Source organism: Polypterus senegalus, chromosome 10, assembly GCF_016835505.1.
Source record: "Polypterus senegalus isolate Bchr_013 chromosome 10, ASM1683550v1, whole genome shotgun sequence".
Lineage (NCBI taxonomy): Eukaryota > Metazoa > Chordata > Cladistia > Polypteriformes > Polypteridae > Polypterus > Polypterus senegalus.
In genome coordinates, this window is record NC_053163.1 from 86,264,464 (window position 1) to 86,283,850 (window position 19,387).

The following is a 19,387-nucleotide window of genomic DNA, read 5'->3' on the forward strand; positions in this document are numbered from 1 at the left end:
TGCTATTTTAATTTTATCCTCTGCATCATGTTTTATTTTGTTTGAAAATGGTGCTCCATATGAACAATCCATGACTAACACGTAAACCCAGGTGACAAAAAATCGGAATTAGCCTAATTCGGGATTTTCTTAAGAAATGCAATGATTTACTTCATGAGGTACAAGTGCATACTAAACAAGAATAGATGCATCAAATATTTAAAATATTAAAATGTTTTTGTTCACTTTAAATGTTTAAAGGCCAAATACTTTGTAATGAGAAATTTGTCATTTTTTACCCTCTGATAGAGGTCCATAGAGAACGAAATCCCTAGAAAGGGATCAAAAATCAAAATAGCATACCATATTAGTAATCACTAACCTTGACATAGTCTAAAACGATACCCCACATGCTTATGTTTGAAATTTTTCATTTTAAACCTTCTGGGAGTGGTTCTAAGAGGTCTAGGACCACCAGTTAAGAATAATACATCAAAAGCATTATCACATTTGTAATTAATAATCTCAAACTAGTATAAAACGATACTCCAAATGCCTATATTACGGATCCACATTTTTTCAAAGTTATGTGACCCCTCACATCCCATTAAAGGGTGAAACCCTGGGGTCGGTTGATGTGGCATGCACAACTTCAAGTCCTTCTGATTATTTCTGCTAAAGACGCCTATTGGTTTTCTTGTCATCATAAAGATGTAATTTCGTGCACAAACCTTGGCGCTGGTCCAAAATGGCTTAAAAATTGTTTTTTTGGGGCCCAGAGGGACCAAAATTGGGAAAACACTAAAACTGTCTTGTCTTGCATAACTAGGAATCAAGACACATCAAACGGTATATCGCATGAGGGGGTTTTCTTGTACCAGTAAATCAAAAAGGAGACAAAAAAAATAAAACTAAAGTGATTTTTTTTCAAATCCCTAAGTAATTCTTACAAACACAATTAACCACATGGATTCTGATCAGACAGGTATCTCATTCCCCAAATGACCCCTAAAGTCTCCCAGTAAAACTATAAAGTCATCAGATGATACCCTTTAAAGCTCTGAATCCAACATCCCTGAAATGGCCAATTGCTCAGAATGCCTGTTTAGTGTACACATGCAAACAACAGTTAAAGTTTTCTTCCCAGCAACTCCGAGTCATATTGTGGCACCCTTTTGTCCAGTGGTTCTCAAGGTTAGTCCTGGGGATCGTTCTGTTGCAGGCTTCAACCAATTGTGGTTTTACTTCAACTCCTGCCTTAATTAAACAAGTGGTGTTTTTCCAACTTCTGTGTTTTAATGCCAATCAAAAAAGTAGAAAACTGGATTTGCAAAATCTGAATTGGTATTTAGCAAACATTGATACATATTATCTTGGGATAATTTAGTGGTTTTATCCTGGATTTAAAGCATTACCATCCTCCTCTTTTCCAGGTATTATCATTATTGCAGCAGTTGTTTACCAAGGACCTTGACAGGGTGTCTGTCATTGAAGTAACTGCAGCCTTTTAGCATTCACTGATGTTTATGCCTGTGACTACTCCACTCCTTGTTAGCTGTCAATATAGAAGAATACAATTCAGAGAGCAAAGTCCACAGCAAAAAGGTAAATAATAAAAAACAGCAAAAGAAAGTTAAACTTATAAGCTGAAGTAATGGTAAAAATACACACATTTCTAAATATCTTATGAATACTAATCTGACCCTACTTTGAATTTTTTGAATGAACAATAAGAGAAGAAGACACAGAAGAAAAAGACTAAAAAAGGGCTAACTATTTAAACAATGAGATCAATTAGAGGTAAAATAAACATTGTGAAACTGAGTGAAACAAAAACCTGCAACCATGGTGGCGGGGTGCAGGACTGAACTTCAGAACCACTGCACTAGGACAAACTCCAGCTCCAAGCTTGTGGTTATCCTCACATCTTATCAGAAGCACATACCTCCAGATAACAGAGCTCTAAAGTCATTGAGGTACACCAGCCTCATCATCTTGTTAAGATCAGTGCTGCATGGAGGAGGGGGACAATGAGTTAGTTGTTCTCTCTCAAAAAAGAGATGGCATGTTCCCTGCAGATAAGCAGTGAGCAGCAGCCCTAAGTGAAGGAGTTCATATACCTTGGGGGTCTTGTTCACAAGAAACATTAAAGGTGTTTGTCACATTGACCACACATAAAAATGGTCCAATGGCAGCAATTTTACATGCACTATACAGGCAGTTATGACCCAGTTATTATATAATATGTCGTATGAAACCACCTCCCCATGTAACATGGCCAGCAATGGGTATAACGACTGTGGCCATGAAGTAACACGCAAATTTTTTGAGTGGTCATTAATTTGGCCATTAATCAGTCTTTATCAGTGGTTTTCTTAGTTCAACACTACAAGCACCATATATTTTTCTTCCATAAAGGGTGAGCAATCAGGGAATGAGACATTATAATGAAAAGAATTCAGTCAGGGAAGGGATACATAATAAACACGAGGAAATCTGAGCACAATTAAAGGCCTTCTTTTCACCAAACCACATTAAAACACAGAGGCTGCATTTTCAGAGGAATATGGCTCTAGAGGGTCTATGCTTTTCAGGGATTAAAAATGCCAGGGTAGTGTGGATGAAAGACAAAAACAGAGACTGATGTCTGCGTTTTTTTTTTTAAACAAGAACATAGTAGTGTGGACTTTTCTTTTTTGCTCTTTCTTGTATAATGTACTCCATTAATTGTATGTAAATACTGGTGATTAGTAAAAAAAACAGTGCAAACCCAGGTGCAAACAACATTGAATGCCATTTTCACCTGCTTGTTCATGAAAGAATATCCAACTTAAAAAAAGGATAAGGGTCTGTGTGTCTGTCCAGTTGCTATGTCTCTGTCATTCCAACAGATGGCCCATCACAAATTTTTTTTAGCAATAAAATGCATTGTATTTGTCATTCCAACAGATGGTGCATCACAAACATTAACACTGTTTTTATGAATCCCACACCAAAGGGCATATAACAGAGACATAGGAAATGCATTTGTCATGTCAAGAGATGGTGCATTTTATCACTACAAATGCTTAGGAAGCACCATCTGTTGGAATGACACATGCAATTCATTGTAATTCTGCATGCTTTACAAAATACATTCCAATAGATGGTGCACTGCAAATGTTAACACTGATGTCTATGTTGATTACTTCAATTTCATCCACAAGTACCACAGCTAGTTTCTTACAAATGGGCAGACATGTGAATATGGCATTACAGTGACTGGTTCCTTTTAGTATTCAGTAAAAATAAGGGCTAAAATAGCAAAGAAAATATAAGCATTTTAAAAAGCAGCAAAAATACAGGATTTAATAGAATAAGGGAACAAAAAGGATAGTTCATTAAGCAATGAGACCAATTAATTAGAAGAATGAAATTAAATCATTTCTTTTGTTACATGCAATTATACACATAGTAGAATATGTAGTAAAATGCTTAGTTGCTAAACTCCAAAACTGTGCATTAAAATAAAAAATGAAAGAACAACAATAACACACTCCTTTACAAATATTAGTAGAAATCACTATGTTAAATGAAGGCAATAGTATGCATTACCCCAGAAATTAAAAACAAATGAAAAAAAAAACAATAAATAAATAATATCTCCTTAAATAATTCAATATAATATAATGCAATATATTAGGATGGTTGATACAGTGGTGGGCAAAATTATTCAATCCCCTTGAAAGTCATTGTAATTTTATGCCTGACAAAAGATTTGTACACATTTTTATCCATTCATTATTTTAATGGGAACTTTTATCCTGTAACAATAAATTTCCCAAGTCAAAATAAACCATTTTCTGTAGATATTTAACTGAGGAGGAAAAGCTCAAAATTAGGGTTTGCACAAGTACAGTATTTAAACCTCTGTGCTTTGGAAGCTCCTGGTTTACACAAATGACAAATTAATCAGAAACAACACAAAATTAATTAAACATAACTAGGAACTACTTGTGAGTCATTTATATCTCTCTTGATATAAAAAGCAACCTTTGTAAAGGCATTAGTATTTGTTGTACAAACACAGCAAAAAATGAAGACAAAGGAGCATTCTGTTGATGTGAGAAAAAGTCATTGACATGCACAAGGCAGGAAATGACTATAAAAACTTTGCATATCCTGTTAAGGACTGTTGGAGCCATCATCAAAAAGTGGAAGGTTCATCACAGCACCCAGACTTTTACTAGAACAGTTCATCCCTCAAAACTAAACATCAGAGCAAGACATCACCTGGTGAAAGAAGCTATTAAAAATTCAACTGTTATGCTCAGAAGGTGCACGAGTCCACAATTTCATGAGCTCTCCATAAAACAGGCCTCTGTGGGAGGGTAGCAAGAAAGAAGACATTCTTTAAGAAGGTCCAACATAAAAGCATGTATGGAATTTACTACAAAGCATGAGAAAACCCTGTTCAGATGTGGGCAAAGGTTTTATGGTCATATGAGACCAAAACAGGATGTTTTGGCCAGACTTCAAAGAGATATGTGTGGCATAAAACTAACATTGCTCATGCCTAAAAAACAAATGTACCTATGGAGAAATGTGGAGAATTGTGGTGGCAGTACCATGCTATAGGGGTGCTTTCATGTGCTGGGACTGGGAATCTTGTAAGAGTTGAAGAGGCAATGGATGGACACAAATACAACAGGAGAACTTGCTCCAGTCTGCAATGAACCTATGGCTCAGGAAAAGATTAATCTTTCAACATGACAATGACCCTAAGCATAAAGCCAAAGCAACACTGGAATGGCTCAAAAACAGAAAGGTGAATGTTTTTGGAATGACCAAGTCAAAGCTCTGATCTTAACCCCATAGAGAATCTGTGACCTTATTTGAAAACTGCTGTGCAGAATTGCCACCCCACCAAGCTAGAGGATCTCCATAAATTCTGCCAAAAAAGAATGACGAAGAATCACTTCTGAACAAAGTGCAAAACTGGCACATACTTACCCCAACAGAATTAAGACTGTGATGACTTTCAGGGGGGATGAAATACTTTTGCAAACTGCTGTATCACTAAAGATTAGTTTTGTCCTGGTCCAACATCAACTGGTGCAGATGTCCTGCAGGTCAGAGGGTGCACATCCAGTGCTGCACAGCTGATTGAACCCCTGCCAGCAGAACCTTGCAGACCTGCTTCATACCGTTTCCAAACCAGGTGCTAGTACTTCCTTTCAGGTTCCTTTCAATGGTAGGTGTGTGGAGATTCTTTGTGTATCTAGTCGTGGAGCCTGAAATCCCTAAAGTATCTGAGGTGGTAAACACGTTCACTATGTGTTTGGCCCAGTTCAGGTCTTTTGTGTTGTGAACACCCAATTATCTGAAACTGTACACTCTCTCCACCGGAGTGTGGTTAATACTGAGGTGATGTTAGTACCTAGGCTGTTTTCTCCCTAAATGTACCACTAGCTCATTTGTCTTGCTGATCCACTTCGTGTAGGCAAGTCAACTCATTGTTTATTGTGAAGCTGGTAATGGTAAAATAAAAAAAAAAAAAACGCATCCGTAAGGGTCCCCAGGAGTGATCAATGCACTGCAGGGTGCAGGGATGGTGGGCGTTATGTACGTGAGCGGAGAGGCTGAAGGATCAGTGCTTCAAAACAGGTATAATTAACTCTGAAACACAATAATGACATAAGCCTGGTACAAAAACTTAAAATATGTATATCTACTTATAATGCACCGGATTTATGATTAATAACAAACAAGTTAACTCAAAATATCAAGCAATCTGGTTCAGCGTACTGCTCGGAACGAGGAACTTTTTGCTTTGGTCCGCATAGTTGAGGGGAAGATTTTCCTAATGCACCAGCTTGTCGTGTCATCGATATAAACAATGTCGGTTGTTGTGGGTAAGTGTCCCAATACTTTCTCTTTTTTAATTATAGTAGTTAATTGTATCTAATTTAGTAGTATTTAAAACAATCTATCGAACAATATTTTGTCAGCTTCTTTTTAAATGTTTAGCGAATTAAAAAAGCATTCGGGCGAGTTTTTAAATATTCTTGACGTCATAATGAAATTTAATAAACGGTAACCACAACGTAAAAATTCAGTAAGTCTGAAATCGCACGTTTAACAAATTCGTCTTCTGATAAATCGGAACGTGCGAAAAAAGTTGCTTTGCAGTTCGGCCGCCCGTAGCACTCCGTGACTTATTTGAATGCGCATTTACTTTACAGGCAGGAAGTCGATATAGTTGTAATATATTTTGGCAAAAATTATTCATTTACAATTGTATTAAAACAAAAAATACATTAACAATGAGAATTAATTAGCCGTCAATGAAAAAATAACTTGTCAAAATCGATCTTAAAGAAAGAATATGTTTTAGCAGTTTTAAGTCGATGTAGGTTAAAAGAGTGACTCATTGTTTGCTTTTTCCAGTTAAGTCCTTGTGGCTGACTTCGAAAATACTATACAATATACGTTAGTTGTATAATAGGTTAAAGATGTATAGACTTGATAACACAGACAAATATGAAATTGCTGTTGCAGTGCCGAGTATTTCGGAATTTTATGAACATAACTTCTAGCTCCCTTCCGATCTACACAACAAATTCAAATATAAAGTCCAGCATTCAATACAAAGCAAGTTCGCATTTAAATGTGGTTGTGCATGTCGAAAAAAGGTTGCGCAAATCCAGAATTTGGATTCCATCCGACAAAGGTGCCTAATTCCGAATCCTTGAATACAGAAGGGTACTATCTAGGCTTTTGCTTTGTTGATCTTGTCCGAAGTCAAAACTGTTCCTTTTCCGACATAGTTAAACTTGACTTTTTTTTTTTTACTTTTTAAAATAGCAGGTGAGCATGTTACTTTAGCAGGCAAATTACCAATCAACTTTTATAAACAGATCCAATTTCCGTACCCAGAAGCAAATAATTGAACGTTATTCATACCATTTCTTTCATGGAACTTCTCCAAGTTTCACAACGAATAGCCCGCTCCGCTGCAGGTCTCAGTCATCCAGTCGCTTTGCATCACGCGTCAAAAGCCGTTACATGGCCCTACTAACCAGACGCTTTCCATATACTGTACTTACTTTCACAAATTTATTTAAAAGACAGCCGTGCACCAGCGTTTATTTTCAACATGCAAGTCGGCCAAGCTAGACGAGTCATCGCTATTAGCACGGTTGCCAAGGAAACGAGCAGCTGTTCATAAAAAAAGTATGTTTTCTAAGTCTGTAGTCATAATTTACAGTATGTCTTATGAAATGTAATTGTTACATAATAAAGTACTTTTGAATTGTGTGAGGTTTAACCCACCATTTGTATGTTTTAAATTCCTGTTTCTCTGGCAATTCCTTTTTTCGTAAGAACTGGAATTTAGTTGTAAAATATTTTACTATGGCCACAGAAGCAGGAGATAGTAGCTTTAAAGATCTCTTATGAATAAGAAACATGAGATATCCTGGAATTGTAAACTAAATCATATTTACATGTTTTACCATCTTAATCTGATTAATTTATACATACCGTACCTTATATAGTACTCATTGGCAAGCCGATAAGCCTGCAATTTAGCCCCCGTCCACACTACTACATTTTCATTTAAAAATGTGGACATTAGTCTCTGTTTTCGCCATTTATCCTCACTACCCTGGTGCTTACAACTTCTGAAAAGACAGCATTAGTGTTGTGGTGTGGACAGGCGAAAATGCAGACTCTTAACTATGCCCTGGTTGTTTTCTTTCTTATTATGTAGATTTTCACTGATTGGATCCTGCTCATTACATCATCTTGTTACCCAACTGTTCACCCTTCACCAAGGAATAAAATATTCCAACAGAGCAGACAAAGAATAGTTGTTTTTCCGTAAAGCTTGTTGTGCTGCTTACCTGTGTGCATTTACATTTTTCTGTATTGTTTGAATGCAGCATACACGCACAAAAGACAAGTAATTTACCTGCTGCAATGGTTTAGTGATAAATCCTGTGGCTGGTGGTGTAATCCATCACTTCAAGGACTTTTTAGTTGATTTTAGTGTGGAAGCAGATGCTGTCACAAATGATGTGAAAATGTTATTGTGGATGGGATGGGTTTTCATGTAAAATGCTGTTTTTAAATGAAAACATAGTAGTGTAGACATAGCTTTAAGGTAACATAGTAAAAAAGAACAAGATCATTAAGGCTATAGTGAGAATATGACAGAGAATAGAAGCTGCACAAACTAGATGCATTTTTTTCAAAAGTCTGGTGTTGTAGGCTCTTAAATATGGAAAGTTGGTATTATACAAGCAATTGTTTAATGATAATATGATTTTTGCATTCATCTGCTTTGTAAGCCTAACACAGATATTTGAAAATAATGCTATTGAATCTGTAGTAGGGTTGTCAGAGAACTAGTACTTTGGTACTAGTTTGAGACTGCAAGTAGATGTATTACTTTGGAAGGCACAATAATTGTACATGAGAAAAACAGGAGTAAAAAATGACATAGGAAAATGGCACACAGTGATGAATCTACAGCATTGCATTAACACATCTTGAAAAGAAAAACAGCAGAAGTCATGTCTGGAAATCCTTTATTTTCGAGGTAGGAGAATTTCAGCATGTGCCTTTTGGAACTGTGCCTAAAAACAAAAAAAAAAATCCAAAACTCATACAAGCTTTCATTATTGCCACTTTTACCCCATTATGGAGTTAGTTGAGAAATAGATTTGTGTATGCTATGAGAGTGAAATAATGCCACTGTTCAGATATGAGTTGTAATTGTTTAAGCTGTAGCATCACAAATTTGTAAGAGGCGATAAAGTGATAGTGAGATTAATGTCTTTTTAATACATTGTCCTGTATGGTTCCAAAAAAGGAATGGATGCTACGCATTCATCCTCTGATTGTAATGGACATATCTAAACATAACTCTCTAAGCATTCGGTAATTTTCTAACCATTGTAGACAGTTCAGGATCGCAAGGGAAATCTCATTTACTTCCACAATTATGCATATTTAACTGTGTGATGTGCATATCACATATGCAAGGATTCTGTTTGTAGACTTCACCTCTGTATTCAAAACAATAATGCCAGAATTCCTCTACTTGAAACTCGACCAGCTTTCCATCCTTGCCTCCACCTGTCAATCGATCACCAATTTCCTTAACAATAGGAAACAGCAAAAGAAACTTGGGAAACTCAAATCTAGCTATCGTACAATCAACATGTGCACCCCACAGGAATGTGTGCTCTTCCTGCTGCTCTTCTCCATCTACATTAATGACTGCACCTCTAAGGACCCCTCTGTCAAACGTATCAAATATGCTTATGACACAACCATCATTGGGCTTATCAGAAATGGTGATGAGTCTGCATACAGGTAGGAGGCTGAGCAGCTGGCCCTTTGGTGTAGTAAGGAGTGAAACACTTTCAAAACTGTTGAGGTGACATTGGATTTTAAGATAAGTCCCACTATATTATCTCCCCTCTCCATACTTAATACTGCTGTGACAGTTATGGAAACCTTCATGTTCTCGGATCCATAATCTCCTGGGACTTGAAGTGGGAGACTAATGTAGGGTCAATCATAAGAAGGCACAACATTGCATGTACTTACTGTGACAGCTGAGGAAGTTGAACCTTCCACAGGAGCTGCTGATTCGGTTCCACACAGGAGTCATTGAGTCTGCTCTCAGCCCTTCCATAAGAGTGTGATTTGGGTCAGTGACTAAACATGACAAAACCAGGCTACAATGAATAGTCAAGTCTGCCAAAAATATCACTGGTGCCAGCCTGCCCACCTTACAGGATGTGTACTATTCCAGGGTCATGAAACGTACAGGAATAATCATCACCGACCCTCACGTCCAGGCCAAAGATCTTTTGAACTTGTTCTAGTATTTCTTGCACTGAGTTGCACTCTGTGCTTTGAATGCATGTATATTTTTACATTCTCTGTCATGTTTTTGTTTTTTTTTTTTATCTCAGTTGTGTGTATGTCGATTATGTAACTTCTATTTGGAGAGTCATTAACACCGGAGTCAAATTCCTTGCATGCTTGCATACTTGGCCAATAAATGTAATTCTGATTTTGATGTGTTTGTGTTTTCTTCCCATATCCCCAAACATTTAAAGATGATTGTATGATTGCGACCTGCCAAGGGCAGACACCCTGTTGAAGACTATTAGAGTAGGCTTAGACTCCCTGCAACCTTGTTCTGAGTTTGAGGATGGTGTGACATTGTATATTGTTTGTTTTTTTTTTTTTTTGCCATGAAGAGTAACTCAAACATTTGCAAAAGCTGAATTGAAAAGGAGGTTTTGAGTTAAGATTGAAATCTAAGAAGAAGCTCTTGTTTGCATTCATATTTTGAAAATTAACAGACGTTGCAATTATGTCATTGAAGCAAAGAGTGACCTTGATCATATCTGATAACCTTAATATTTTCATATACAACCAAGCATTCTCCAGGAGGTATATTAACACTGAAAAGAAAGACTGAATCTTGAGGCATAAAACATAAAGGGATGGGGTTAGCGAGAGGGTGCTTTCTCCAACAAGCTTTGCTCACATTGGGGAGGCACATTATAGTTTTCAAGTAATTTAGTATTGTTTTCATCATGAGTGCACAGGAACATCGCATATCAGCAATAAGAAGAAAGCCATTTATAGTATACATGCAAGCAGTCTTTCTTGTGGTAGGCTGGAAAGATTCAAATAAATATTAGTTTATGCTCAACTATGTGTTTCAGGGCTTTTGGTAAGAAAAATGTGAAACTTTATGGAAGTTTAGAGAGATTAGATTGCTCCCAAAGGACAATTAAATGAAAGCTTTGATGCAGCCAAAACAAAGAACAGGTGGTCAGAGCAAGCATCAGAGACATTCAATGAAGAAAGAAATGTTTTATGAAACGTAAGGACAGTGCTCAGATAGGTCAGGTTGGAAAGAAAGGAGTGGAGTGTAACCATTTTATCTATCTTGAAAAATGGGTAAAATCATGACAAGTCAATTATGACAAATCTGCTTTTGTGCACACTGAAGGATAGTCTTTGTAGTTTTAAAAACTTTAGGATTTTCTTGTCAGTGAATTATTCCCTTGAGAAAAATGTTCTTCTCTGGTGGCAGCATGGTCAGATCTTCTATGAGGGTAAATTGGGTACACACCCTGGGGCTCTGCTCACAAAACTGCTGAAGCAAATGCAATTGCCTGATAACAGGAGAAATCCTCAGCAGCTGCTACCCAAACTTTGATCGTCACAATTATAAATGTATCCAGTCAGACCTAAACAAAAGCTTTTAAACGAAAAATATTGATAGACTGATAGGATACGATCAGCACAGGTGTTTAACAGATCACTTTTATAAGATCTTGCATTTAATGTGTTTCTGTGCCATAAAATAGGTAAAGACAAAGTGTATGGTCATTTAAGATAAGAGCCTAGTGGTGCCGCAAAAGGAAAAAAAATGAACAGAGAGAAGCAAAAGATGCTGTTTTGCTGAAAACTAACAAAAAAAAATTAATAATGATTTAAACAAGTTGCAAATGCTGCAGTTGATACTAATAAGACTGACTTTACAGATAGTAAGGAAAAAGATAATGTCGCTGCTTCTAGCTGCAATGTTGCATCTAGTATCACCGAAAGAAATGTGAACAACCATGTGGGACACAATGAGGCCAGTGCAAGAATAAGGCCACTACTGTATAAGGTCTTTTTTTTTATTTGACAGAAGTATGCAAGCCCAAAATGCTCAGTTACATACTAGCTTTTTTATTTGCAAATTTAATTTACAAATAATGAACTGTGTTATCAGAAGAAAGTTGATTTCTCACAAATGTGGTATGGTACTCATCAGTTTGTTTGTTAATCATTATCATGTACAAATGAACAAAGAAGAAAGGTAAAGCCAACCTGATACAGTTTTTTTTTTCTTTTCTTCTTATCCAATTCCAGTGCCTGACTTATTTTTGCCTTATGTGATGTTTATAATGTTAGAATATATACATATGAGTTTCAGTACTTGTGGGGTTCTTAATCCAGCTTTGCATGACAGCAAGTGCTTATCTATAGTGTTGGACAAGGGAACACCAGATGATCATTTTATGTTCCAGTCTTCATCCATCAGCCTTAAGCTCTCATAGTTTTTCACTGTAAAGTGTATTCAAGTGATTCCAAATTTGTAGTCTAGTGAGGACAGTTGATGTCTGGGATTAAATACACAACAAAGAGCACATGTAAAATTTTATAGCTTTCTAATTAAGAGATGGCAGAGATAAAGTGCGTTAACATGTAGTGTTTCATTAAATGCATTTTTTAACTGTATTCTGTCCCGAGTGTATGGCATGCTCTAAAAAACAAATTTTTTTGCAAAATTTGTTTTATTCATAAAGTAACATTTTCAAGCTTGTTTAATCCAGTTTAAGGTCACAGGGCCAGGGCTCATTGCAGCCACATCTATTGCAAATCAGAGACCAGCCCCACAGGTCCAGTCTATTGCAGGACCCTGTCACACATGTGCAGACAAATATAGAATGAGCAGTTAAAGCAAATTACATTTCAGTGAGGTCATAAGCGGAAGACCCCTGTGCACACTCAGTGCTGATAATGATCGGGCTGTAAGGCGAATGCAAATTACTGTACCACTCATGTAGAAAAGCTGCAACAATAAAGAATCATACATACAGAAGGGTAGCAGCTACACATGTGCACAATGTAATTTCAAAATCAAAACAAATTATTAATTAACTTGAGTAGCATGTTTGAAAAACTCTTTTAAAATGTTTGTTGAAGTACATAACATGATGCTCTTTTGTGGAATCGTTTTGACAGGTACAGCCGTAATCTTATCAAAAAAAATAGGCTTCCATTTTTTTATTGAAGTTTCTATGCATGCATCCAGGCAATGTTAAAGGATAAGTTGAGCCTTTTTCAAGTGAAGTGGGTGGATGAAATTGGGCCTGCAACTTGAGCCATGGCGAACTGGAAGTACGTTCATAATATAGGCTGCAGAACTGATAACATGAAAATTAGTATTGAAGTAATTTTTAAAGTTCGAATTGGTACTTATCAATATTTCAATACTTTTGACAACCCTAGCATGCATGGTGCTAAATATAGAGAACACAATATGCTTTGATTTTGGCAGTATAGTCTTTTATTTTCCCTCTGGAAAAATATTGCCCCACAGTAAATACATAGCAGATCCAAGTTGCCCAAGTAGTGTTTATTTAACAGACATTTTGATGTTGGGCTGTAAAAGCAATTATCATAAGTGTGCATTAGTGGTAAGTGGTGGAAGATCTGTTTGTATCCAGGGACACATGTAAATGTGTTTGTCAGGTTTTAATTTGTATTGGGGGTTCAATCTGGCATATCGATAGGCCACAGTTTCAGCTCGGTTCTCAGTGGCTCTACATTCAGGCCTACCTCTTGCTTTGGCATGTGCAGTAGAATCTTTTTGCCCACTGATCTGTTGTGGGTCAGCAGTGAAACTTTTGCTGCATTTGATTTGCTGGCGTGCAGTGTTAGAGCCGTTGGTTTTCTTTGTGACATTGATTTGTTTGCTGTTTTCTTTTGTGAAGAAGTGTATCATGTGTTCTTGATGGTGAATAGATGGCGTTGGTTTTCTCCTGGTCATTCATGTGCTAGCTCTGAGTAATGACTTTCACAGGGAGCATAGATTATTGTGGCTGTCAAGACACACACAAACTGAGGTCACACAATGGAGAGTGCTATCACCTTGGTCGAAAGCGGAAGGTGGTAAGGACTTGGGTCAGGTAAATAAATGTCTTACGTGAATGATGAAGAAGATCAGCCTCAGTCTGGGCCACTCAGTTGAGATAAGAGTGATGGTCTCCACTTGCCAATTTCTGTTATACCAGTGATGATCAGTCAGCTTTATTCTTCTTTGCAAAAAATGTTCAGACTCTGTCAGGTTGCATGGGGATTGCAAATAAACAGCCGTCTTCATATCCAGCCACAAATTCTCAGTTTGATTGAATTGTGGACTTTGACTCTGCCACTCCAAGATAATTAACATTGTTGTTTTTAAGCCATTCCTTTGTAGCTTTAGCTTTATGCTTGGTGTCATTGTCCTGGTGGAAAGCAAATCTTCTCCCAAGGCACAGGTTTCTTGCAGACAGTATCAGGTTTTGTCCTTGATTTCCATGTTTTTTACTCCATACGTTTCACCTTGTGCCCTCACAAGCCATCTAGAGTGTTTTACAGAGGAACATCCCCAGCAGCATGGCACTGCCCACCACCATGGTTTGTTTATGATAGTGTACTGTTCTTGGCTTATACCAAGCATGGCATTTTGTCTGATGTCCAAAAGGCTCTTTTTTTTTTAAAATAATTTTATTGTAATCATTCCATACAAATCGATCAATTTTTAAAAAGAATAGGTCTGAGATTGAAAAACAAGTTGACCCCCACCCCTGAGAGAGAGAGAGAGCATGGCCAATGGGGTAAAACTCAAGGCTTGTAAACATACCTAAATTGATGAGTTTAATAGACCAATAGAGATGAATGAAGAAGAAAAAGAAATGAGTAGATAATTGCTTCCTCAGTGCTTTAAGAGCTTATTCTAAAATATTATTGATTAAAACCTGCCAGGTTTTGAAAAAATTCTGTACATATCCTGTAACTGAATATTTGATTTTTTCCAATTTCAAATAGTATAAAACATCAGTTTCCCACTGACTTAAAAGAGTACAGTTAGGGTTCTTCCAGTTTAGCAAAATAAGTCTGCGTGCCAATAGTGTAGTGAATGCAATCACAGTTTGTTTGTCCTTCTCCACTTTAAACCCATCTGGAAGAACACCAAACACAGCTGTTAATGGGTTAGGAGGGATTGTGAGACCAAGGCTGTCTGAAAGGCACTTAAAAATTTTGATCCAAAATGATGTTAATTTGGTGCAGGCCCAGAACATGTGACCCAGTAAGGCTGGAACTTGATTGCAGCACTCGCAGGTTGGATCTTGCCATGGAAACATTTTGGAGAGTTTTAGTCAATCAATCAATCAATCAATCAATCAACATTTATTTATATAGCACATATTCATACAAAAAAAAATGTAGCTCAAAGTGCTTTACAAAATGAATAGAAAAATAGTCGTGACAGATGTGCTCGATATATAATTTTGAGTTGAATAATTGCATGCTTTGCGCATATGGAGCTCGAGTGAAGTCTCTGCATTGCTACTTTACACTCCTTTTCTGATATATTGATTAAGAGATCTTTTTCCCATTGTCCTCTTGGATCTTTGAAAGGGAGGGACTGTAAAATAATTTTTTATATTGCAGAGACGGTGTCTAAGTCCTTGAAATTGAGCAATGTTTTTTGGAGCATGGATGAGGGTGCAAGATGAGGAAAATCGGGCAGGTTCTGTTTAACAAAGTGCCTAATTTGAAGATAGTGAAAGAAAGAAATGTGGGCGGCATGGTGGCGCAGTGGTTGCGCTGCTGCCTCGCAGTTAGGAGACCCGGGTTCGCTTCCCGGGTCCTCCCTGCGTGGATTTTGCATGTTCTCCCTAGTGGTGTGCTTGGTGTGTGGGTGTGCTTGTGTGTCCTGCGGTAGGTTGGCACCCTGCCCAGGATTGGTTCCTGCCTTGTGCCCTGTGTTGGCTGGGATTGGCTCCAGCAGACCCCCGTGACCCTGTGTTTGGATTCAGCGGGTTGGAAAATGGATGGATGAATGAAACAAATGTGTAGCTGGAAAGTTAAATTTGGAATATAATTGTTCATAGGATGCAAAAATGTTGTCTATATAAAGATCTCTAAGCATTTTAATCCCAAATCTTTTCCAGATATTAAAAACTGCATATGTTTGCGAGGGTTGAAAGAGGTGGTTGTCTTGCAGAGGTGCAACAAATAAAAGCTTCTCCATCTTAAAATTCTTTCTACATTGGTTCCATATTCTAAGTGAGTAAAGCACAATTGGGTTATTAGTAAATTGCCAATAACTTGCATTTATTGGGGCACAAAGCAGGGAATATAAAGAAGTACTGCAGGATTTTATTTCTATTGCAGACCAGGCCTGTGTATGTTCATCTATTTGTGTCCAGGTTTTTATAGCTTGTATGTTTGCTGCCCAGTAATAAACTGAAAGTTGGGTAGAGCCATGCCACCTTCTGCCTTAGGTCTTTGTGGGGTCGCTCTTTGGATACGTGGATGTTTTGAGTTCCAAGTAAACAAGGTTATTGTTAAATCTAATTGCTTAAAAATGATTTATTGATGTATATTGGAATGTTTTAAAATAAAAAAGTAGCTTAGGAAGAATACTCATCTTATCAACATTAATTCTTCCAGCTAGAGTGAGATGAAGGGTTGACCATCTAAGCAAGTCTTGCTTAATTTTTTCCATACAGATGGCGAAATTTTGTTGATAAAGAGCTTTGTGTTTACTTGTGATGTTAACCCCTAGGTATTTAAACTGTTCTGCAATGATAAAAGGTAGAGTGTCTAATCTAATATTATATGCTTGAGAATTCACTGGAAAGAGCATACTTTTATTCAGATTAATTCTGAGACCAGAGATTTTTAGAATAAAGCTACAACATAGCAACATAACTCCACTCACAGACTGAGGAGATCGTTCCTCCCCCACACTATGCAAATCTTCAGTTCCCACCGGGAGTAAACGCTAAGTTACTGTACGTGTATTGTCTGTTTTTACATGCATTTTTATTACTCTTTAATTTAATCTAGTTTTTTGTATCAGTATACTGCTTCTATCTATCTATCTATCTATCTATCTATCTATCTATCTATCTATCTATCTATCTTTTGAAATTCTGTAAGTGCTGTTAAGACTGCAGGCACAGAATTTTGTGGGTCCAAAAGGCTCAATTCTGGACTCATCAGACCATAGACCCTTCTCCCACATGACTTCAGTCTGTTATATGTCTTTTTTCTTGCACAGTCACTCAGTTTTTGTGGGTGGCCTGCTTTAGGCAGATTTACATCTTTGCCATACTCTTTCCAATTCTTACTTATTGATTTAACTGTAATCTAAGTAATATTCAATGATTTGGATATTTTCTTATCTCCATCCCCTGACTTGCAATTTTCAATCACCTTTTCATGGAATTGCTTGGAGTATTCTTTTGTCTTCCAGATGCTGATTAAAATGCCTTCAGAAAGTATTCAGACCCCTTTAGTTTTTACACATTTTGTTATGTTGTAGCTTTATTCTAAAATAGTTTAATCACTCAATACCTGAAAATGTCAAGGTGAAAACAGGATTTTAGGAATTTTTGTAAACAAAAAAACTGAAATACTAACACAAGTTCTTAGAACTTTTGCTATGACACTTTGCCCCAAGTGCATCCCATGCTATTAATCATCATTCAGATGTTTTTGTGCCTTCTGTGTTTGGGGTCTACCTTTGCTAAATTAAATTGATTGCACATGGCTATAAAAGGAATACAGTATACCCATCTGGAAAGGTTCCAGAGTTGATAATGAATATTAGAGCAAAATCTAAGTAATAATGCGGTTGAAGGAACTGCCTAATGTGCTTAGAGTTTGGATTGTGCCAAGGCCATGTTTTAGGGGTAAGAACTGGGGAAAGATGCAAAACATGACTGCACCAAACTCCATAAAATTTAGGTGGAAGATGTTTGGAACAACCACAACCCTTCCTAAAGTTGGCTGCCTGGCCAAACTGTGCAATTGAGGGAGTAGGACCTTATTAAGAGAAGTGACCACGGAGGTCAGACTGAGCTCTAGGGAACCAGTGTGCAGATGGGATAAAGTTCCAGAAGGACAACTATCACTATAACACTCTACCAATCTGGGCTTTATTTCAGAGTGGACAGACAGAAACCTGTCCTCAGTAAAAGACACATGAAAGCCAGCTTGTAGTTTGCAGAAAGGACTCTCAAACTATGAGGAACAAGATCCTCTTGTCTGAAGAAATCAAATTTTAATTGTTTGGCCTCAAGTATCACGTGTGGAGTAAACCAGGCACTTCTCTTCATCTGTGGCAGGAACTGGGAGACTAGTCAGGGATGAGTAAAAGCTGAACAAAGCAAAGCCCAGATATATCCTTAATAAAAACCTGCTTCAACACTTCACTGAATGCTCACCTTCCAATAGGATGTTAACCCAAAGCACAAATCAAACACAACACACGAGTGGCTTAGGGACAACTTGTAAAACCATTTGGCTGCACCAGTGGTGATTTAGAAGTGCTATATTAAAGGTTATCATATAGATCTGTTTTCACTTTGACATTAAAGAGTCATTTTCTCTTGATCAGAGTCAAAAAAAGTCAGATAAAATGCACTGTTATTCCATATTGTATAATGATAAAATGTGAAACTTGCAAGGGAGTGAATTATTTTTATAGACACATATATCACTCATGCTCTTTCATATGAGGAAGAATCAAAAAGTAAATGCAACTTACTCTTGAATAATGCTAACTGAGCAGTTGAATATAACATTTACATCACTTCTCCACATAGTCTCCCTGCAAGTCAATGCACTTCTTGTTTTATTCCACTGACTTCTTCATTCCTTTGGAGAAAATGTTTTTTGGCTGTCCCGGAATCCAGGTCTGCTCATCTTCCTTAACCTCATCTTCAGAGATGAACCAGAGACTGCATAGTGTCTATATAAGTTGACCGTTAATGTGGTAGTCGCATGGTGATAGATCAGGGCTGTGATGGACCCATGTCTCATTTTCAGTGATGATCTGCTCCAAATCACTCTAATCTTCTTCTTAACATTTCAAGAATTGGGTCGCAACCTCCATGTGCTGTTGTTTGTCAGATCAGTAGCTGTTTGGATACCAATCTTGTGCTTACTGTATAGCAACCCTAATCATCATGCATTGCAGCATGTGCAGATCCATAGCCGATATCCAAAAGTGCAGCAACAGTGGACAATGTAATCCGTTGGTCTTCTCTGATGAAGGCATTTGCCATGTTGATGTGGGCTTTTGTGCACAATGTTCATGGTCGCCCAGATCGAGCTTCGTTGGTTACACTTGTTCTTCCTGCTGTAATTTTTTCTACCTCTATTAATAAACTTTTTGTTGACTCTTGCAGTTTTCACTTCCATACTGGGCCAATATCCTTTGGTGAATTTCAGCAGATTTCACTCCCTCTTCCCAAAGAAATCAGTGCATTCTTCCAACAAAGGTGCAATCCCACAGAATAGCATCCATGTTCATTTGACCTTGACTTCAACTAGACTAATGTTAGAGCATGCTGCTGTGTGTGTTGGAACTACCCATAAGCTATCACAAACAGCTTCTATCAGTTGTGGTTACCAAGTCATTTTCAGACTCTTACTTTTTTGGGATTGATTCCTGCTTTGCTTTGTGTGCTTCAAGGATAGGCCTTGGCTCTTTAAGTAGAAAATGCATAGATGAGGAGTCAGCAATTTTTGCAGATCAGTATTGCATTTAATGCTG

General features: G+C 37.3%; 1 protein-coding gene across 2 annotated transcripts in view; it reads left to right on the top strand.

Annotated features, from left to right (window-relative positions):
* The first annotated feature begins 5,779 nt into the window (after positions 1-5,779).
* The window catches only part of LOC120537270 (NFKB activating protein), a 28,250-nt gene continuing 14,642 nt past the window's right edge, over positions 5,780-19,387 (top strand). The window contains exon 1 of one of the 2 annotated variants that reach the window (XM_039766085.1): positions 5,780-5,873. The gene's annotated coding sequence lies outside the window, so the exon portion shown is untranslated. Of the gene's footprint in view, positions 5,874-15,845; positions 15,886-19,387 lie in introns of those variants that run through there. The other variant, XM_039766086.1, reaches the window with a different exon arrangement.